Below are 20,161 nucleotides of genomic sequence, written 5' to 3' on the forward strand. Positions count from 1 at the left end.
AAAATACCACCTACCTATTGCCAGAGTCTGGCCCATATGTGTGCAGGGCAGCCAATGGGTATGTAGTACCTATATATCACCACAATCAGGGTTGTAATCCTCTGGGTGAAGATGCTGCTGTGAAGGGGGACCTGAAGAAAGAGATCCACTTCGAATTGTGACCGAAAGAACAAGAAAAGGGTGAGTACGCACCCCAAATCCTCTGTTTCCGCTGACTGGAAGCTGGCAGTCTCACCGACGTGGCCAGCTCATGGAAAAGCCAAACTCATAATATGGATGGCAGAGAAACTCCCCAGTACTGCCCTATGGCAGTTGCTTTTCCCCAACCGCAACCCCGGTGGTCTGTGGTGTGCTGGCGGTGTTGGCAGTTCAGCTGCAGTTTTAGCAATAGCAATCCACACAACTCGTAATATGGTGGTCAGACCCCCGAGCTCAGTCGTTTGGACAGTGGGTACGGCGGTTCATGGACCGCCAAACTCTTAATAAGCTGAGTCAAGTGCTAGACATTTAAATGTGTCTGTTATATGAATGTATTTTTATATAGCACAGTGCACCCTCTTGATGGTATCATGCTGTGCAGTCAATGTAGGTTTATCTCAATGAAGTGTGCTGTGATGAGGAACCTGTACTGCATCAAAGCTATGTTAGCGTATCCCACACTCTATGAAATGTATAGTGGCTGTGAAATTCCATCTTCACTGTATGTGAATTTCCCATAAGCATTATCTACAGATTTTTGGTTTTCCCAGTTGATGTCTCCACAGGGAGAAGATGTGGTTGGGCCTTGCTGCCTTCCACTCAATGGTGCAGATGTGATCAGTGGTTCTTGTATGTGTTGATTATGGTAAATGTCAGTGTCATCTATTTCTGTGAGTGAATACAATGGTTTCTCTTTTCTCAGTGCTCATGCATGCTCTGTCACTACGGCTGTAACTTTCCAATTGGATTTTCTGTGTGTGTCTGGTCCGCTGGTATTTTCTTTTTTAGTGTATGGGTATTGTTTATTGGTGAGAGGTTTATTGTTGTGGGAGAAAACTATATTTTGCAGGCCTTTCTGAAAGGTTTGATCAATCAGTGGTAGAGAGAGGTTAAATAAGTAAAGGTCAAAGAGGGTTGAAGGAAGGATGACTGGTGAGTGGGTGATGAAGGGGAGAGGAGACAAATGACAAAGTGGCTAGTTAGCGAATGGGGAGGGAGGCTTGGGTTGAGTACTGGTCCATCATTGCTAATTACTGGTACCACAATTTCCTTACCTTTTAAAGTCAGTTTAATGCTATGTCGATTGTTTACAATAGGGAGTTGTATAATGTCTCCGACTGGTCTTACCCATTGCTGCTTATGTGATGTTAGTTTTTAGTTTTTTTACATTGTGTATCGCTGTTGGTGTTCCTTTTAAGTATGTTATTTTATAGCCAAATAAAGAACGCGAGTACTGGTCTGGAAGCAGGAGGTGGCAACAGTGTTGACTTTTCGTTTCATGGTCAGTTGGCTGTCATAGATAATGCAGGTTGCGTGCATGGTCAGTTGGAGTGGGTGTTTGTCTGAGTTCCACTGGCCACAAGCTGTAGTCCCGTGCCGAGTAGTCCTTCCCGAAGATCAATACTTATGTTTTGTTGAGTTGAGGCTGAGACAGTTGTCTCTCATCCATTTGTCCGCATCGGTCTTAGCACTGTGTAAGTTGGCTTGGGTCCTCAATGAGTGAGAAGATGAGTTGAGTACCATCAGCGTAGGAAAGTATGTTGAATCCATGGGATTTGATGACACATGTGGGAGGGGTCATGTAGATGTTGAACAGGGTGGGGCTGAGGGAGGATCCTTGGAGTACGCCGCAGATGATGTCTTTGGGTGCGGAAATGTAAGGAGGCAGTTGGGTGCTCTGTGTGAGTCCTGTCAAGAAAGAGGCGATCCACTTGAGGGTGTTTTGTTGCATTTATTTATTTATTTATGGGTTTGTACCGTGCTGGAATCGACTTCCGCCAAAAACAGATGGACAGCTAATAGGATGCATGCCAATATTGGAGAGTCTGTTGATGAGTGTGTGGGGTTGGAGACTGTTGAATGCAGCAGAGAGGTCGAGGAGGATCAAGGCAACGGTTTCTCCGCGGTCAAGGAGGGTTCTGGTGTCGTCTGTGGTAGCAATTAACGAGGTTTCCATTCTGTGATTGGCCTGGAATCCTGATTGTGAGGCGCCGCGTAGATGGTTTTCTTCCCAGTATTTGGTGAGTTGTTGGTTGATGGCTTTCTCAAGCACTTTGGCTGGGTTGAGGAGCGGGGTGATCAGCTTGTAATTTGTAGGTCGCTGGGGTCGTGTGAGGCTTTCTTTGTGAGGGTCTAACCTCTGCGTGATTCCTTTGTCCAGAAAGGTTGCCATGGGAATAGAGGTGTAGGATGCTGCTGAGCTCCATGCTGATAGAGTTGATTCTGAGGTTGAAGAGGTGGTAGGGGCAGGGGTTGGTGGGTACTCTAGAGTGGATGGACGACATGATGACTGTGGTGGTCTGGTTGGTGAGAGGAGACCAGGTGGTGATCGTTCAGCTGGTGTTTGCTGGATGGTTGCGGTTGTCGAGGCTGAAGGAAGTGGGTTGAGGTTCGAAGTTGTTGTAGATAGATCCAATCTTTTTGTGGGAATGGTCCGAGAGAGCATCGCAGAGTTCTTGGGAGCGGTTGATAGTGTTCTGTGTGGCCACCCGGTTGGAGAATTTTGACTGAGGGACTGCTTGTAGTTCTTACAATTTTGGTGAAATTATAATAGTGGTCAAGTTCACTATATGTTTTGAATGTTGAGCTGGTGCGGGAATGGAGGATTATGTGAAAGGATTGGACCTTGTAAGGACAAGATGCTCGGACACTATGGAAGGGGTTGGAGTTGTGGGAAAGCATTGATTGCATGTGAGGGTTGTGAGGAACGGTGCAGAACATGGTGAAATTAATGGGGCCTTATGATGATAGGGTTATGGTCTGTGGAGAGGAATGGCTTCAGTTGAGGAAGTGGTAAAGACCTGCGAGGAGAGTTTTACAGCATTTGAAGAGATGGCGCCTTTGGGAAGGAGTACTGACTTTTAGTAGGATATGCTGATGTAGTGGCTTGTGTAGATTAAGTTGAAAGACTGTCAATAGTTGGAGGGGCTGGGGTGATGAGTTAGGAACTTATGGGGGTAATTTAAGGGCCTCTAATGAGTATGTTCGCTGTGAACTTGGAGAGCTTATTTTTAGGTCTTGCCCACAGACAGCTTCCCCATCTCATGTTGAGAGACCTTTTGTAGACAATACCAATATTTACAGTGGGGTTTCGGTCAGATCATTGCTTATCCTTGCTTGGATTTATTGTCAATCTCTTTTGCTTGCTTTTTCTTTGATGGCTTTCCTTCCTCTTCTTGCATTTGTCCTTCTCCAGAAGCATAACTTCTTTTCCACTTTTTGATTGGCTGGCTTGTATCTTTCAATTGCACAAATTCAGGGAACCACCTTTTTTAGGTCTGGTATCAGCCAAGACCTTTTGATTTTACTAAAATCATATTTACAATCAGGGCCACTGGAATTATGCAATTGTGTGGCTGCAGCGATTTTTGCATAATTATCGATTTGCCGCATTCGCTACATAATCCATCATCAACTGCATAATCTGCAGATTTTAACAGAAAAATAGTTTCTAACTAAAGTGATTCGGATTACTAAAAATGCTGCAACATGTGTTGCCGCACAGTGGAAGGCCCTGTGCAAAGATTGGCTGGCCACCTTTCTGTTGTTTGTTGCTATATTTGGGTGTTAAACTGGTACTAATGAGGTGCAACCAATGCCCAGACAGTGTTAACAAGTGCAAAAATGACAAAATAGTGAAGTGATACTATCAGAAAATGTACAGCATTACGCTGCATAATATGCCTGTTTTTGCTGCATAATTTATTCAACCCTCATGCGTAATTTAGCCCTCTCCTACCACATAATTCAAGTGGCCCTGTTTATAATATACTTCCTGATATAAGACTTTCAGATAGTTCTCTTCATCCAAAAGACTGTATGGCGTCATTTACGTTTTTCTTTCACCCACTACACTATACAGAATGGGGAAGTGGATCAGCCCAGTTCAGCCATTGGTCAACTTCACTGTGAAGGATGGCATGCTGCTCTTTCGCAAGTAGCACATTCACACACAAAGTAGATCCCTTAAGTGTCAGGGACTACAATGGCAAATGAGTGTTTTTAGGCCAAATAAAATATTTTGCTTTTAGCCAAAGTTTTTTTAGATGGATGAGGGACCTGCAGCTTATACAACATTGGCCTTTTACAGAAACAATGAAAAAACAAAACTATCATTGAAAAAGCTAAAAACCTGCCAGTCAACACCAAATCTATTGGCTATGCCATGGTATTTGTTTTCTGTTGCTTTTAGCATGCCATTGTAGTATTTGTGTATTCTTGCTCTCTGCCCCTGTGCACTGCTTACAGCTTCACATCTCTGCTCTTTGGATGCTCCCTGTTCCCCTGCCCCTGTGCACTGCTTACACCTTCACATCTCTGCTCTTTGGATGCTCCCTGTTTTGCTCTCCAACTTCCCCAGCTCATTGTTGTGCACCCCACCCCTCATCGCCTGCTTGTGTCTTTTTTAAACCCTCCCTCTGTTGCTCCCCTGCACCTCCCTGCTCACTGCTCCTACTTATTGGCAGTATTTACTCCTCCAAGTCCCCCACTCCTCCGTTGCTTACTCGCCAGTTCCGTTTTTTTTGTTGTAGTTTTTACATTTTTTAGGAGCTTTCAACAGATGCAATTTGCTACCGTGCTGCTCCTTTCTAAAATTTGCTTTCTCGCTCCTTTTATTTATTTATTTTAACCCCTGCAATGGTGTCCGCCACCTTGGAATGCTAATTATATATCTTTTTTTTAATAGAGCCACGGAATAACACACACACACGTATGATTCATTGCACTTGTATTCTCTTCGCCGATGCTGAACAGCATTGTCAAAAAGCATTGGCAAAGCCAACAGGTCTACAGTAATGAAAGGGCGAGATTTTGATCGATACCTTATATCTATTGATCCAAACCTCGATCTGGTCGACTGAACCTTTATTGCCTGTCTTGGAAGGAAACAGTACACCTATCTGCAAGTTAGTTCACCCAATAAAGGACTCTACTCTTAAAGATCCCGGACAACTTCTAGGTTTCAAAAGTTTATTGTAAAGATATAATGAGCTGCAAATACAAGCATCTCAGAATGAGATTCACGAGATACACAGGTCCAATTACATACATGTGCTCTCGAAAAGCCCTCAGACGAGCAACAGAAATCACTAACACAAGTTCTAAAAATAGCAAAGCTATCAGCATAGACGCATATCTCTCCTTCATTTAGGTTGGAGGAAAACAAACACAGGTTAGGCGTCCCTACCCTGTTCTAGATGGTATCCCTACTTAACCAAATCCCAACCTAACAAAGGTGTCAGCAATGAATGACCCCCAAGGGAAGTCACCCACTCTAAGTCTCTTGGTGAAAACCTAAAGTTCTCCAGTCATGACCCCTCACTGCCTACCCATCCGCTCTCTAAAGGGTCCTCAGGTCTCTGCTCTAACTCCACCCAGGGGTGCTGTCCCTAATACAAAACAGTCAACAACATTTGAGACGCCCCTTGCGAAACGCCTCTCACGTGGTGCAACTTCAGGCTTTTTCCATGATGCTTTGTATTGGGCCTCAGACGTTAGAGTTGACCTTGCTTCTCAGTCTCTTCTCCGGCCCGCTGATACCCCTTAAACATTCCAGAACCCTCCTCCATGTCTGGGCCGTCCACTGAACAGACCTCTATTCATTCACTTATAATTGGATCCCCCCTTTCCTGTTGCAGACAGATATCTGCCGCCAAGAACCCAACTCTCATAGACTTCTAAAAAGGCTTGCAACATTTCTCAGCCCAGACATGTGCGTATAAATCAATGCTAAAACATTTCAGGCCTACAATATTTCACATTATGATTATAGCATTCTATTTCTTCATTTAATTAAAGCATGTTAAAACTCTTATTCTATTATTTAGAAAACATTACTCTAAATCATGGCCCATTAATGCAATGACCAAAAACGTTAAACAATCTGTGTCGTGAAAAGAAACACCTTCCCTTTTAGCTCCAGCTCTGGCCCTGAGGCCTACCACGTTCTGCGTTTTATCCCAGACCATCTTATATGTTAACAGCTACACGACATAGATTCAAAATAATCACGTCTAATAAAATCATATAATGTCACACATTTCTGTATTAGTTCCACTTCTACTTAAATCTCTATATTCGCTATACATTTAGAATATAATTTCAGATACTATTAGCACTCATGGCATTTCTCTTCATGAATTATGCTCTCTATAGGTAAGTGTGATGTACTCATATATTTATATCAGTTTGCGCTCTCTCAGTTCCCCCCTTTGATGACCTCTCGGGGTCATCACTAACATTTAAACTGCAGTTATTGCTGGCATTCTCTGCGCTTCCAGAGCTCTCAGGCTCCTGTACTGATTATCTTGTATGGCAGCCAATCTCTGCAACTGTTCTCTTTGGGCCTTTTCTGACCTTCTTGCTCTGTACCATTTGAATACCCTCACCAATCCCCACAATATTATCCCACAGATCAATATTATGATGATAGGCTTTAGGATATACCAAATAAAGCTTTTGCCCAAGGTGGAAAACCACCCTCCAACTGTACTCATTCCGTGGCCCACCTTTTCCCAGACATTTTCTCTACTCAAGTCTTCGATCTCTTTGTGTATATTAGTTATGTTCTTAATAACTTTCTCAAGGGGTTTTGAAAGGTCTGGAATGTAAGTGCAACATTCCTGAACCTTCAAAGCCTTACAGACTCCGCCCTCTTTTGCTAATAAGACATCTAATGCAAGCCGATTTTGAAGAACCATAGCCCTTATCGATTGCATCTCTCCTTCTACCAGCATTAAGGACTGAGCAGTGCTGGCAGACAACCTGTCGACAACTGTTGCCAGTCGTCTAATTTTAACATCATTAAGGATTATTCCCAAAAGAGGGAACATAGCTCCAAAGACATCTCCAACCATTTCTGCATCGCCTAAATCTCTCCTTCCCCTCGATGATGTCTGGCCCTCAATGATCAATAAGTCTTGTGCATGATATATTTTGGGGAAGACAATTGCCAAGTAACATGATCCATACCAGTTGTCAGGTAGTCTCACGTAAGCATTTCTTCCACATACAAAATACACATTTGGAATCACTTGCATTCCCTTCAGGAAATCCTTAGTGTAGTACTCTAAATTAAAAGCATGTTCACAGTCAACTTCACCCACGTATACATTTTCATAATACGTTTTGGCTCGGTGAAGACATAACTTTCCTCTCTGCGCTTTATCTAAAGCTATTGGACCACTACTACCCTTTCTCTTATGTGACTTCTCTTCCTCGGTCCAATCTAATTTCCCTTGTCCTGATTTTTTCAAAATCTTTTGTCTCCTGTAACGATCATCCACCTGCCCTATGAACTTTTTCTCGACTTCTGACACCTTGCATGTCAGATTATTTCTACGGGCATGTGAAGTATCCAAGGTAATCCAAGGAATGAAGAACTTGGCCAATCTGTCTTCACTCTTCCAGTAATCCCATTTATTCATCTGCTTATAATTCGGTACTTCTGGCAACACAGAATCATAATTGGAGAAATAGTATTCAAAACTATCTCTCTCATAAAATATACTAAGCAATAAGCTACATGTAATGCCATATGTCAGAGGGAGGTGATGATATCGAATTCCTTCATCTACAGACGCAGGCAACTGCATGCAGACGTAGCAATCCTTAACCTCCATGGCATCCACGTATTCATACAAAAGTTTAGCATAAGCATTTGACCTAAAGTCTCCTTGGGACTCGTCTACATGTAACCTGCGGGCTTCTGCAGCCAATAACGCTTTCTCTTGAGTGTTTTCCCTTTTCTCACCTGCAACAGTGGGTGTAAGTGTTACTACAGAATTCGCATCAGTTACCTTTACCTCTTCCTCATGTCCCTTTACATAAGAAATTGTTACCACTAAAGCTATTAATATTATCACTCCTACTATTAGTGTACCTATTATACATTTAGCTCTGCGGTTCGGGGTGCCGGCCTCCATTTCGTCAGACAATCTAGCTTTTCCCTTTCTCTTTGCAAAAAAAGTTCTTTTCCTCTCGTTCCTTTACAGTCTCTTTCAATCCTTTTTTGTCTTTAGAATCCACACAGCTGGAGGCTGACAGCCTTTTTCGCAAAAAGTCCTTTCACAGTTCAAAAAGACAACCCTAGCCCTTCTCCATCCACTCAAGGGGTTCCCTAAAATTCTCTGCTTCCTGGGCGCTAGGTAATCTTCTTTTCTTCTGCTTGCTTTATTTACAAAGTCCTTTAACAATCGACTATTAGATTTGTGGTTGCAGCTTCAATAGCATAGTTCAATATTTCCATGCGAAGAGTATGCTCTTCATGTGCTGTTATCGTGGTACCAAAGTCGGGGAATTTCAATTCTGTAAGAAACATGTGTTTTAACTTGCTGAGGCGGGGAGGTCTGGGGAGCACGAATGTTAGTGACCCTTCTTGTTCGACACCGGGTACCAACAGTTGTATTTCCACGGTGATAATGGGCTCAGAACTGGACACCACCACCGCTCGGATCCTCCCTGTCTCCGGTTTCACAGACATTTGTCGCCAGATATGTCCACTCAGGTGTGGAGTATCTTCTGTTAGGCACACGCACTCTTCTTGACCTTCTTCGGTCTGGTGCTTCAGCGCCCTGAGCACCTTCTTCTGGGTCTGAGTCTTCTGATATCGGAGGAAGGGTTGCTTCTGGAGTTGACCTCAGGCTAGAACTTCTTCTTTGCGGCCAATTTGCTTCTCCACGTGCCCTTCTACTCCTTCTCCTTCTGGTCTGTTCTCGCTCTCTGTCAGACCTGTCCGGGTCAGACTCGTACTCCCAGCTGTCTTCTCCTTCTGTAGCGTCTTCTGTTTCGCTGTTGTACTGACCGTCCTCAGCTTGGTCAGACTCGTTCCCTGCTTCCACTGGCACCTCTACAGCTTGGCTAGCCCCCTCTATGGCTTCTTGGTCCTCAGCTGGACGTCCATCCGAGAGAGGAGCTGTTTCCAGAGGTGCTGGAACCCTTTTCGTATGCGACGCGTGTATCCAGTTGGGCAGGCCTCCCACCTTTACAGCTGTACTTGTGATCAGGATGACCTGGTAGGGCCCACGCCAACGAATATCCAAGCAGCTTCTTCTCACATGTTTCTTCACCAGGACCCAGTCCCCAGGATACAGGTCATGGCAAGGGCCCTGGCACGCTGGAACCTCTGCAGCCTGCACCTGAAGGGACACAGAACGCATGGCGTCAGACAGCCCCTTACAATAGTCCAGGATCATATCATCTGTGATATTTAACAGTGCAGTAGCTGGAATAGATGGCAGTCTCATTGCTCTCCCCATTAACACCTCATGTGGTGACAACCCTGTTCTTCTGTCTGGGGTACTACGAAGGCTCATGAGTACCAATGGCAGGGCATCAGGCCAACTCAGGGTCGTTGAGGAGCAAACTTTCGCTATTCTGGACTTGATCGTGCCATTAATTTGTTCCACAATTCCTGAGGCTTCTGGTCGGTAACTGCAATGGAGCTTTTGGTCAATATTCAGTGCAACACAAATCATCTTCACAAGCTCGCTGTTAAAATGTGTTCCCCTATCTGATTCCAAAAAGGCCGGCACCCCGAACCGAGGGATAAGTTCTCTAAGCAGTAACTTAGCCACTGTGAGGGTGTCGCACCTACGTGTAGGGTATGCCTCAACCCATCTGGAGAACACACAAACAACCACCAGGACATAGCGGAGGCGGTTGCATCTTGGCATTTCAATGAAATCTATCTGCATTCTGTTGAATGGACCTCCAGACCTTCCTATGTGACTTAGTGCAACTGGTGTTCTTTTCCCTACATTCAGCTGCTGGCAGGTCACACAACGCTGGCACACTGCTTCTGCTGCTATTCTAAACTTAGGATTGTACCAAGTCTGTCTAAACACTCTCAGCATAGCATCTCTCCCTAAGTGTACGGGACCATGTATGAGTCTAGCCATTGGACTCACCATCTCATTGGGCAACACTGCTCTGCCGTCTGCTGAGACCCAAAAATGAGTCTCACCCATTACACATCCTGCCTTTACCCATGTTTCCTTTTCTGAATCAGGAGCATTTTCTTGCATGGTTGACAGTTCATCCCAAGTATCAACAGTTTCCAGTATCATGGCTAATTCAGTTCTTACATTTATTCCACCCACATCCACCTCTGTGAAAGAGTAACCTTGTTCTGCGCAATACCGCGCAACTTCATCAGCATATCTATTGCCTTTCGAAACAAAGTCCTCATTTTTGGTATGTGCGATGCACTTTACAACTGCGATACTTGCTGGACATTGCAATGCTTCTAACAACAAGCGCACAAACTCTCCATTGCGAATGGGAGAGCCTGAAGAAGTCATGAACCCTCTTTGAGACCATAACTGCCCGTAATCATGAACTACCCCAAACCCGTATTGGCTGTCGGTGTAGATGGTGACTCGAATTTGATTGCCTGCTAAGCAAGCACGTGTTAGGGCAATAATCTCGGCTACCTGAGCGGAGTGTACTCCTTCCAGGCACCCAGCTTCCACAACTCCTTCAATTGTACAAACAGCATAAGCTGCTCTCAACTGCCCAACTTCGTCTCTTACACATGAGCCATCGACAAAGAAAACTTCGTCTGGGTCGGTCAGTGGCTCATCTACGATGTCGGGTCTGGGTTTGGTGCATAGTTCAGTCACATCGAGACAGTCATGGTCTGTATATTCATCATCATCATCAATATCATTTGGAAGTGGCATTAAGGTAGCAGGGTTCAAAACAGAGCATCTCTTGAGGGTCACGTTCTCTGCAGCAAGAATAACTTGCTCATAGCGCGTGAGCCTGCTATTGGTCAGATGCTGTGTTTTGGTCCTGGTCATCAACAGTTCAACAGAATGTGGCACGCACACCTCTAACGGGTGCCCCATGACGATATTTTCACATCTCTCAATGCTGACACCCGTTGCAGCAACGGATTTGAGACATCCGGGCAACGCTGCGGCTACTGGGTCTAAAGTAGCTGAGAAATAAGCAACTGGTCTACGGGCATTCCCATGGATTTGGACCAACACAGACAACGCACAACCTTCTCTCTCACAACAGTAAAGAAAGAATTGTTTATTGTAATCAGGCATTCCCAATGCCGGAGCACGACACAGGTCCTCTCTCAGCTGTAAGAATGCCATCAAACAGTCTTTGTCCCATGGTACCGGATCACTCACCTCTTTGTGCGTCAGTTTTTGCAAGGGCTTTGCTTTCAGTGAAAAGTTCACGATCCACTGTCGGCAATAACCCACCATCCCTAGGAACATCCTGACCTCTCTCTGTGTCTGAGGCGCATTCATTTTCATGATCGCCTCTATCCTGTCTGGTGACACCTTTCGTTTGCCTTTCTCAATTCTGTGTCCCAAGTACTGCACTTCTGTCAGGCAGTACTGCAATTTTCCCGGGGATACCTTATGCCCATTGGCAGCTAGGTGATTTAACAAAGCAATGGAGTCTTCCCTGCAAGCTTCTTCTGTTTCTGACGCCACAAGGAGGTCGTCTATGTACTGGACCAGAACTGACTTCTGGGGCAGCACTAGACTTTCAAGATTTTTCTTCAGAAGCTGGTTAAAGATCGATGGACTCTCTGTATACCCCTGAGGGATACGACACCATGTTAGGACGCGATTTTCCAGCTTAAATGCGAAAAGAAAATGGCTATCTTCGTCCAAAGGGATCGAAAAGAAAGCCTGACAAAGATCTATCACAGTGAACCACTCAGCTTGGAATGGAATCTGAAACAGTATCACTGATGGATTCGGTACCACTGGACAACATGAAACGACTATGTTATTAATCTTTCGAAGGTCCTGCACTATCCGGAATTTCCCATTTGGTTTCTGCAGACCCATAATCGGGGAGTTACATGGACTACCCACGATTTCTTTCAGTATTCCCTGTTTAATCATGGACTCGATCACGGGTTTTATGCCTGCAATCGTTTCTGGAGTCAATTTATACTGGGGTGTTCTTGGGAACTCAGCATGCGGTTTCACTACAATTTTCACTGGGTCCACCCCTTTGACTAATCCAATCTCTTCCCCAGTGAAATCCCATACCTCTGATGCCACTGTCTCTCTCAAATCCCAGGGAAGCTCGTCTACTGTCAAAGTAGGGTACAGCTCCACACATATTCTTGAGTTTGCAACTTTGAAATCTGCATCATCATCATTAGTCAATACCTCCACTCCCTGGGGTGTACAATATATAGTACAATTCAATTTGCACAACAGGTCTCTTCCTAGCAGACACACAGGGCTTGAATCGCAAACCACAAATTGGTGCTCATCGCTGTACTTCCCTATTTTCACCTGTACCGGTTCTGTCAATTGGCTGGTTATTCTCCTGTTTGCGACCCCTACCACCTGTATGGTCTCTCCAGACATGGGCAGGTCTGGAACTGCAGCTGATCTGATCGTGGATCTAGTGGCTCCTGTGTCCACCAGAAATGTCGTAGGGCACCCTGCTACTTCTGCTTCCACATAGGGTCCCCTCTGATCTACCTCTAAGGCTGCCCCAAGGGTGCAGTCTTCTCTTTCCACTCTCTGTCCGGTTAATGGGTCCACATAATAGCATTCTTCACCTTCCACAAACAGGGGCATTTGTCTATAGGTCTTACCCATACTCCCTACTCGAGGAGGTTGCGGGAACTGGGCTCGGGGAGGAGCCCCCCCCCCTTTGAGCACCTTTCCTTGGTATGGCGTCGCCCCTCTCATAGGTGCGCTCTGAACCTCTTCCTCCTCTATCTCTTGCTCTCCGATCTCCACATTGTAAGGGCACTCGCGTTTCCAATGCCCCAACTCGTTGCACTGGTGACACCTAGTCGTTTTCTTCAAGGTAGCTATGTCTACTCTGGGTCTAAAGGTAGTACTCTCCTCATTACCCTTGTTCTGACTGTACTGCTTCTTACCTCCTGTACCTGTCCCTTGCTGCTGTTGTTGCGGTCCCCCCTTTCCTGCTGCCTGCAATTGTACCACCATCAGCTTCTCTTTTAGTTTCTTAGCCTTGGAGTCTACCTCATCACAGCAGTACCTGGCATATCTCAGTATTTCATCTAGGGGTCTACTTTGCCAACAAATCGAGTGTTGCTGAATCATTAAACTAATATCCGGTCTCAGTCCCAGGACGAACTTGGACACGAATTGCCCTATGTCCTTTGGATCCATTACATCCAAGCCGCTATACTGTTTAAACGCTTTCAGCAATCTCTCGTAATATTCGTGAACTGTCTCTTTGGGTTCCTGTCTCGTTCTGTCTATTCTGACCCAATCTATGTCTTGCATTGGCACTTTTTCTTTCAGCCAAGTCATCACTCTCTCGAATTTTGCCATCACGATCTCGGACGGCCCATTAGTCCTAGCATCTCTCTCTGGCTCCGTTGTGGGCCACTCAGCGCTAACCTTGCATGCTGTCCACAGATCTCCTGGTACTACAATGTCAAACAGCGTGTTCAGATCTATCCATAGGACTTTTGAGATCTTTACAAACCTCTCGACTTGCTTGTACCACTCCACGGGGCTCTCTCGTAACTTGGGGAAAGATGTGGTAAAAGCAGCTAAATCTCCCCTACTCCAAGGGACATGTACATAGCTTCCATTGGCAACTTCACGCAAAGGGTAAGCTTCTATTCCCTGCTGTCCTGGTGTTATACCAATCATGCTTCTTCTGCCGGTCCCTTTCTTGGACCACCTCTCTTCCCATTTATCTAGTGCCCTCCATGTCCTTATTCCAGTAATCAGTTCCCTTATGTGTGTTTTCAGCCCAATCGTTCTCCTCTCATCTAGATCTCGATCTGAGTAATGTAGCCTGTGGTTACCCTGTAATGCTTTGGTTCTTGACAAGTCCACCATATATTTGCCTGCTAGTTCGACTAACTTCTCATGGACTGCTCTCGCCTTTCGTGTGATGTCCTTTGCCATATACAGTATTTCATCCTGTTCATACATTTCCATTCTTTCTAAAGGCAGGGTACCATCTACCATGTCATCCAGATCTGACCTTAAGCTGGAGACATCAAGTCTCTTGGCTTTTATTTCAGCTCGCAATATGTCTTTTGAAGGGGGCTCACTGGTCTCCCTACCATCCCAACTTCTAGCTCTGCGTTTGGGCTCAGGAGAATTAATGGGTGGCCTCCCTTGCTCCCATCTCTCCAGGTCCCATGCTCGGCCATCCAATCTTGGAAGGTGATGGAACACGGGCCTGTTATCCCTACTCTCTCTCTGCCCACTCTCGTCTTCTTCTCTCCTCTCATCTCTCATCTCTCTGTTATTTTCCCTCCGGTCGCTACACTCCCTTTGCCTCGTATCGCTCAGTATCCGATACGATCCTTCCTGGTTCCCCATATTCCCTGGGCTGCGCTCATTTCTGTCATCACAGGGACTATGGTGCGACCTCTCACAACTCCCATTCTGTTCTCTGGTGCCAGGCACACAGTGTGGACACTTAAAGCTGTTCCTGTACTCTTGCGCTCTCCTCTCCCCTTCACTGAGTATTGGGCACGCCACCCCTTCACTCCCGGGGCCCCCGTTTTCCAGGTCTGTTCTACCTCCATTCCGGGCCCAATGGGTGACTCCCCTACTCCCTCTACAGTCCCACTCCGGGCTACTCTCCCCAGCCCCGCAGTGAGTTCGTGCTCTGCTGTCCTGACTTTCTCTTTCTGCTTCTGCAGCATTGATGCACTTTTGAGCCTTCACTGCCTCATCCCACTGCTTCATGTACTCATTTAGTTCTTGAAAGGACTTTCGTCCAGATCCCCTCAGATCCATTGGCCATCTGGGGCCCCCAGGATCTCCCCCTGGGTCCCCTGCTGTGTGCATCGGGGTACTCCACTCTCTGGGTATCGGCATCTGACTTGGGGAATTAGTGGTATCGTTCCTCCTTGCCTGCTCTGCTCTTTCTCTGTCTTTCCGTTTCCGTTCTTCCCCTTTTGCTCTCTCTTGGTCATATATCGATATTATAGGACCTATGGTAACAGGTACCTGTAGTGCATCTGGTAATGGGTAGGATGTGGCGCTTTCCGTTTCCGGCGCTCTTTGTACCACAAACCTACCGACTACCTGTTGCACCTGACTAGGCTGGAGCAACTCTTTCTTTGGCTCAGGATCCCACTGTGAACTGGGAAGCGGTCTATGCTCTCCTGCATTGCCCCCCTTTTCTCCTTCAGTATTCTCGACCTCTCCCCCTGCTCTATTATACGGGGGTGGCCTGTCTGTCAGTAATCTGTTTATCAGGCTGTCCTCTGTTTCGCTCTCATCATCCTCTTCTAGGGGGCTTTTATTTACTGGCGCCTCTAACACTGGGTACAGTTTATTTATTTCCAAATTATGCACTCTCCATCTTTTAGCATCCGCATCCCACCTGGCATCCTGTACTGCCCTTACCGAGCGTTTCACCCTTTCTTGTCGTCTGTTCATATTCCTTTCATGCGCTGCCCTAAGCCATGCTTCAAGGGCTTCAAACTGGGTTGGTCTAGGCAAGGGTCTCTTTGAGGTCATGACTGATTTCAATCGATGTAACACCTCTAATCTGAACGTCCCGTACTTCGGGAACGTCAGTTCCTCGTTTCCTTCAGTAATCTTACTCCACTCTGATATCCAAAGGATCGTATGCAACCCAACATTTACTGCCATATAACGAGCTGGCGTACCCTCCGGCGGGGCTTCTTCCCCTTCATACGATCCTCGCCTCTCTTTCTTAAACAGCGCTTTCAACCATTTAAAACACTTCATAATTATGCGCACAAAATCCAGCCTCGCTACTCTGTTTACTTCCTGATGACACTCCACCAATCCTGTCGCGGCTTTGCTAGCTTGGCCTATCACAGCGCGGTCTTTCTCCTGTTGGCCAATCACGTCGCGACCCTGTATGACGTGTTCGCTAGCTGGCCTATCACAGCGCGGTCTTTCTCCTGTTAGCCAATCGCTGCGCGTCACCACCTGACGTCTCTTTTCTCCGCTTCGCAGCAGCACCCCTCCTTTCTCAACTCGTCTCCCGGTTATGCATGCGTCCCATTCATACACTGAAAAAAATGACTACTTCCGACCAAGCGGTCACTTCTCTCGACTGTACGTCCACAGTCTATCTGTAATTGTCAACACAACTGACGAGATGTCTATCGTCTCTCTGATAGGTTACTTACACACACAGTAACTTCCGACCAGCGTCCGTTACTCACGCACTCACTCTTACGTTCCCCCTATCTCGGTCTCTCGGGTGATCAATGGTACCTCATGACCCCCTTCACACTAGTTGACAATTACTCTGGGTGTCCGATACACCCGAACCACTTAAGCTCTCTTTGAACTTAAGATTTCCACCGGTTGCGCGCGCTCACAACCTGTTCCACAGTCACTCTACAGACATTCAACTCCGCCAGACATTACAACATAGATACAATACAAAAACACCGCAATCTAACACGCATAACCCTTTATACTCACTCTCGACCGATACTGCTGCTTTTTCTGTCTCACGTCATCCGGATCTTCATCTGCGGGCTGTTCTTCCGATCATCGATTTCTAGGGGCCTTGGGGTAAGCTAACCTGGCCTAGGTCACCGTCCTCAAGAAGGCAACCATCCTCTATAGCTACCAACTGAAAGGGCGAGATTTTGATCGATACCTTATATCTATTGATCCAAACCTCGATCTGGTCGACTGAACCTTTATTGCCTGTCTTGGAAGGAAACAGTACACCTATCTGCAAGTTAGTTCACCCAATAAAGGACTCTACTCTTAAAGATCCCGGACAACTTCTAGGTTTCAAAAGTTTATTGTAAAGATATAATGAGCTGCAAATACAAGCATCTCAGAATGAGATTCACGAGATACACAGGTCCAATTACATACATGTGCTCTCGAAAAGCCCTCAGACGAGCAACAGAAATCACTAACACAAGTTCTAAAAATAGCAAAGCTATCAGCATAGACGCATATCTCTCCTTCATTTAGGTTGGAGGAAAACAAACACAGGTTAGGCGTCCCTACCCTGTTCTAGATGGTATCCCTACTTAACCAAATCCCAACCTAACAAAGGTGTCAGCAATGAATGACCCCCAAGGGAAGTCACCCACTCTAAGTCTCTTGGTGAAAACCTAAAGTTCTCCAGTCATGACCCCTCACTGCCTACCCATCCGCTCTCTAAAGGGTCCTCAGGTCTCTGCTCTAACTCCACCCAGGGGTGCTGTCCCTAATACAAAACAGTCAACAACATTTGAGACGCCCCTTGCGAAACGCCTCTCACGTGGTGCAACTTCAGGCTTTTTCCATGATGCTTTGTATTGGGCCTCAGACGTTAGAGTTGACCTTGCTTCTCAGTCTCTTCTCCGGCCCGCTGATACCCCTTAAACATTCCAGAACCCTCCTCCATGTCTGGGCCGTCCACTGAACAGACCTCTATTCATTCACTTATAATTGGATCCCCCCTTTCCTGTTGCAGACAGATATCTGCCGCCAAGAACCCAACTCTCATAGACTTCTAAAAAGGCTTGCAACATTTCTCAGCCCAGACATGTGCGTATAAATCAATGCTAAAACATTTCAGGCCTACAATATTTCACATTATGATTATAGCATTCTATTTCTTCATTTAATTAAAGCATGTTAAAACTCTTATTCTATTATTTAGAAAACATTACTCTAAATCATGGCCCATTAATGCAATGACCAAAAACGTTAAACAATCTGTGTCGTGAAAAGAAACACCTTCCCTTTTAGCTCCAGCTCTGGCCCTGAGGCCTACCACGTTCTGCGTTTTATCCCAGACCATCTTATATGTTAACAGCTACACGACATAGATTCAAAATAATCACGTCTAATAAAATCATATAATGTCACACATTTCTGTATTAGTTCCACTTCTACTTAAATCTCTATATTCGCTATACATTTAGAATATAATTTCAGATACTATTAGCACTCATGGCATTTCTCTTCATGAATTATGCTCTCTATAGGTAAGTGTGATGTACTCATATATTTATATCAGTTTGCGCTCTCTCAGTAACAAAACCAAAAGGTTCAAACTATTGTTGGCTTTGACTCATGAGTTGTGATGCGGATCCTTGTCAGTATGAGTCTGAGCCTCCGGAGGGGGGCAGTATGGAGGTGATGTGAGTCTGTGAGCATGCTGGTTATAAAGTCTGTGGTGAAAGGGCGGCTGTGGGTGGTAGGAATAGACAGGTGAAGAGAGGCTTGCTTGGCTCAAGGAGGGGAGGAAGTTCTGCGTGATATGGGGAGGGGAGCAGCAGGGCACCGCTGACTTTTGAACCCTTAAGTAATATACAAACACGCCCTGAGCTCTGCACCACCACCAACCTGTTTATTGGAGGCTGTTTCGCAGCAACCCATAGCAACTCCCTGGTCCGGGATCAATGTGCGAGGCTCCCGGGGAGGCCTGGGGGTGAGAAAGAGCGATACATCCGAGGCTCGGGGGCGGAGCCAGGCCTTAGCGAGTCCACTCCGAACACCTGCAGCCGGGCCGTGCGCGCGAGCTCGAGTCCAGCGCGGTGTCATCTCTTCTAGCCACCCTAGACCACGCGCCATTGCAGCAATCCTAACCCGTCGCCTGTGAACTCCATCATTGCGTCTCCTGTTCCCATCCTCCCCGTCACTCCTCACCCCACACCCGTAACTCATTTCTAAGTCGTTATCTTCTTGGATTCGAGCCGCGCCACTCTCCTTCAGTTCTAGATTTCCTGACCTCTGTAATGGATGACCTGACCTCCCACGTGTTTCTCCACCTTTCTCAAACTATCACCCATGTCTAAATTATTACTAGAGCTCCTATTGCTTCCGCCCAACTCCCATCTTGGTAGTCTTTGGGCAAACAACCTTTGCCAAACAGGGTACCTGCGAGCCCCCCCTTCCCTTCTACACAGTATGAACCGGACTTGAGTTATTGCAGCGCTTAGAAACGGTAGAAGTGTGTGTTTAGGGCTGAATATAACAAGTTAGTTTTAGTTTTGGGAAGAGAGAGGACACTTTCAGCATAATTTCTCTGAGTGTATGCATCTTGTTGTCTTGTGTTTATTTCATTGGCCAAGGAATAAACTGAAAGACTGAGTCACTGTTTCTGACATGTCTGCTTTGGATGTTTGGGTAGGCACCCAGCTCTTTTGACCCATCTGACCAAGGTGTATTATTAAATGTCCATCAAACAATTCGTGATGTGTCAGCAACCTTCAGATGAGGGAAGTCACTCTCACCCAGTGATTAAATAGTAATTGCTGCGTTTACAATTCTACAATGCAATCATTTTTCTCAGTTTCTCAAACATACTTTACTCTTGTTGCATTAAAAAAAATGTTGGTGTCTTTATTTATGAAATCAACACTTTCTTATGGTTTATAAATGATAGTGACTGTAGAGCTCAAAATGAGTGATTTGTTTACTACCCAGTCTTGCTTAAATATATCCATTACATTTGCGTTATTCACAAAAATGTTCAAACCAGCAGCAATCTGTTAATAGGGGAGATTAAATCAATAAGTGATCAAGATCTGTTATAACTATGCAGATGATAGCCAAATAGTTTTGAAAATGGATAGCCCGAAGACCTCTACACCTCTACGATTCACAGTTGGATCACTGCCTTTGTCCGATAAAAACATGGATGATGAATGACCATCTAAAGCTAAATACCACAAAGACAGAGATTATCATATTATCATATTCGGACAATGGCAAAACAACCAGCATACTGCCATATAGCCAGCAGTGGTTGGTGAGATGGCCATGAATATGATTATTAGTTCTTGAATTCTAAATTGGCCACAGAGTATTAGTAGAATTTATGACAACACGGATAAGGTTTTGTAAGTCTGCATTGAGTTGTTGTAGGTTTTGTGTGATCTCATCCAGTCCGGATGCTAGTGAGGTGTGGGAACAGGCTGTCAGGTCTATGGACAAGAGGAGAGGAGGCGGGGGTATTGATGCCTGTGGTAGTGGAGTATTTTTAACCAGGGGGAACCAGCAGAGGAGAAGTTGAGTTGACGGGG

Source organism: Lissotriton helveticus, chromosome 8 (genome assembly GCF_964261635.1).
Source record: "Lissotriton helveticus chromosome 8, aLisHel1.1, whole genome shotgun sequence".
In the NCBI taxonomy this organism is placed as follows: Eukaryota; Metazoa; Chordata; class Amphibia; order Caudata; family Salamandridae; genus Lissotriton; species Lissotriton helveticus.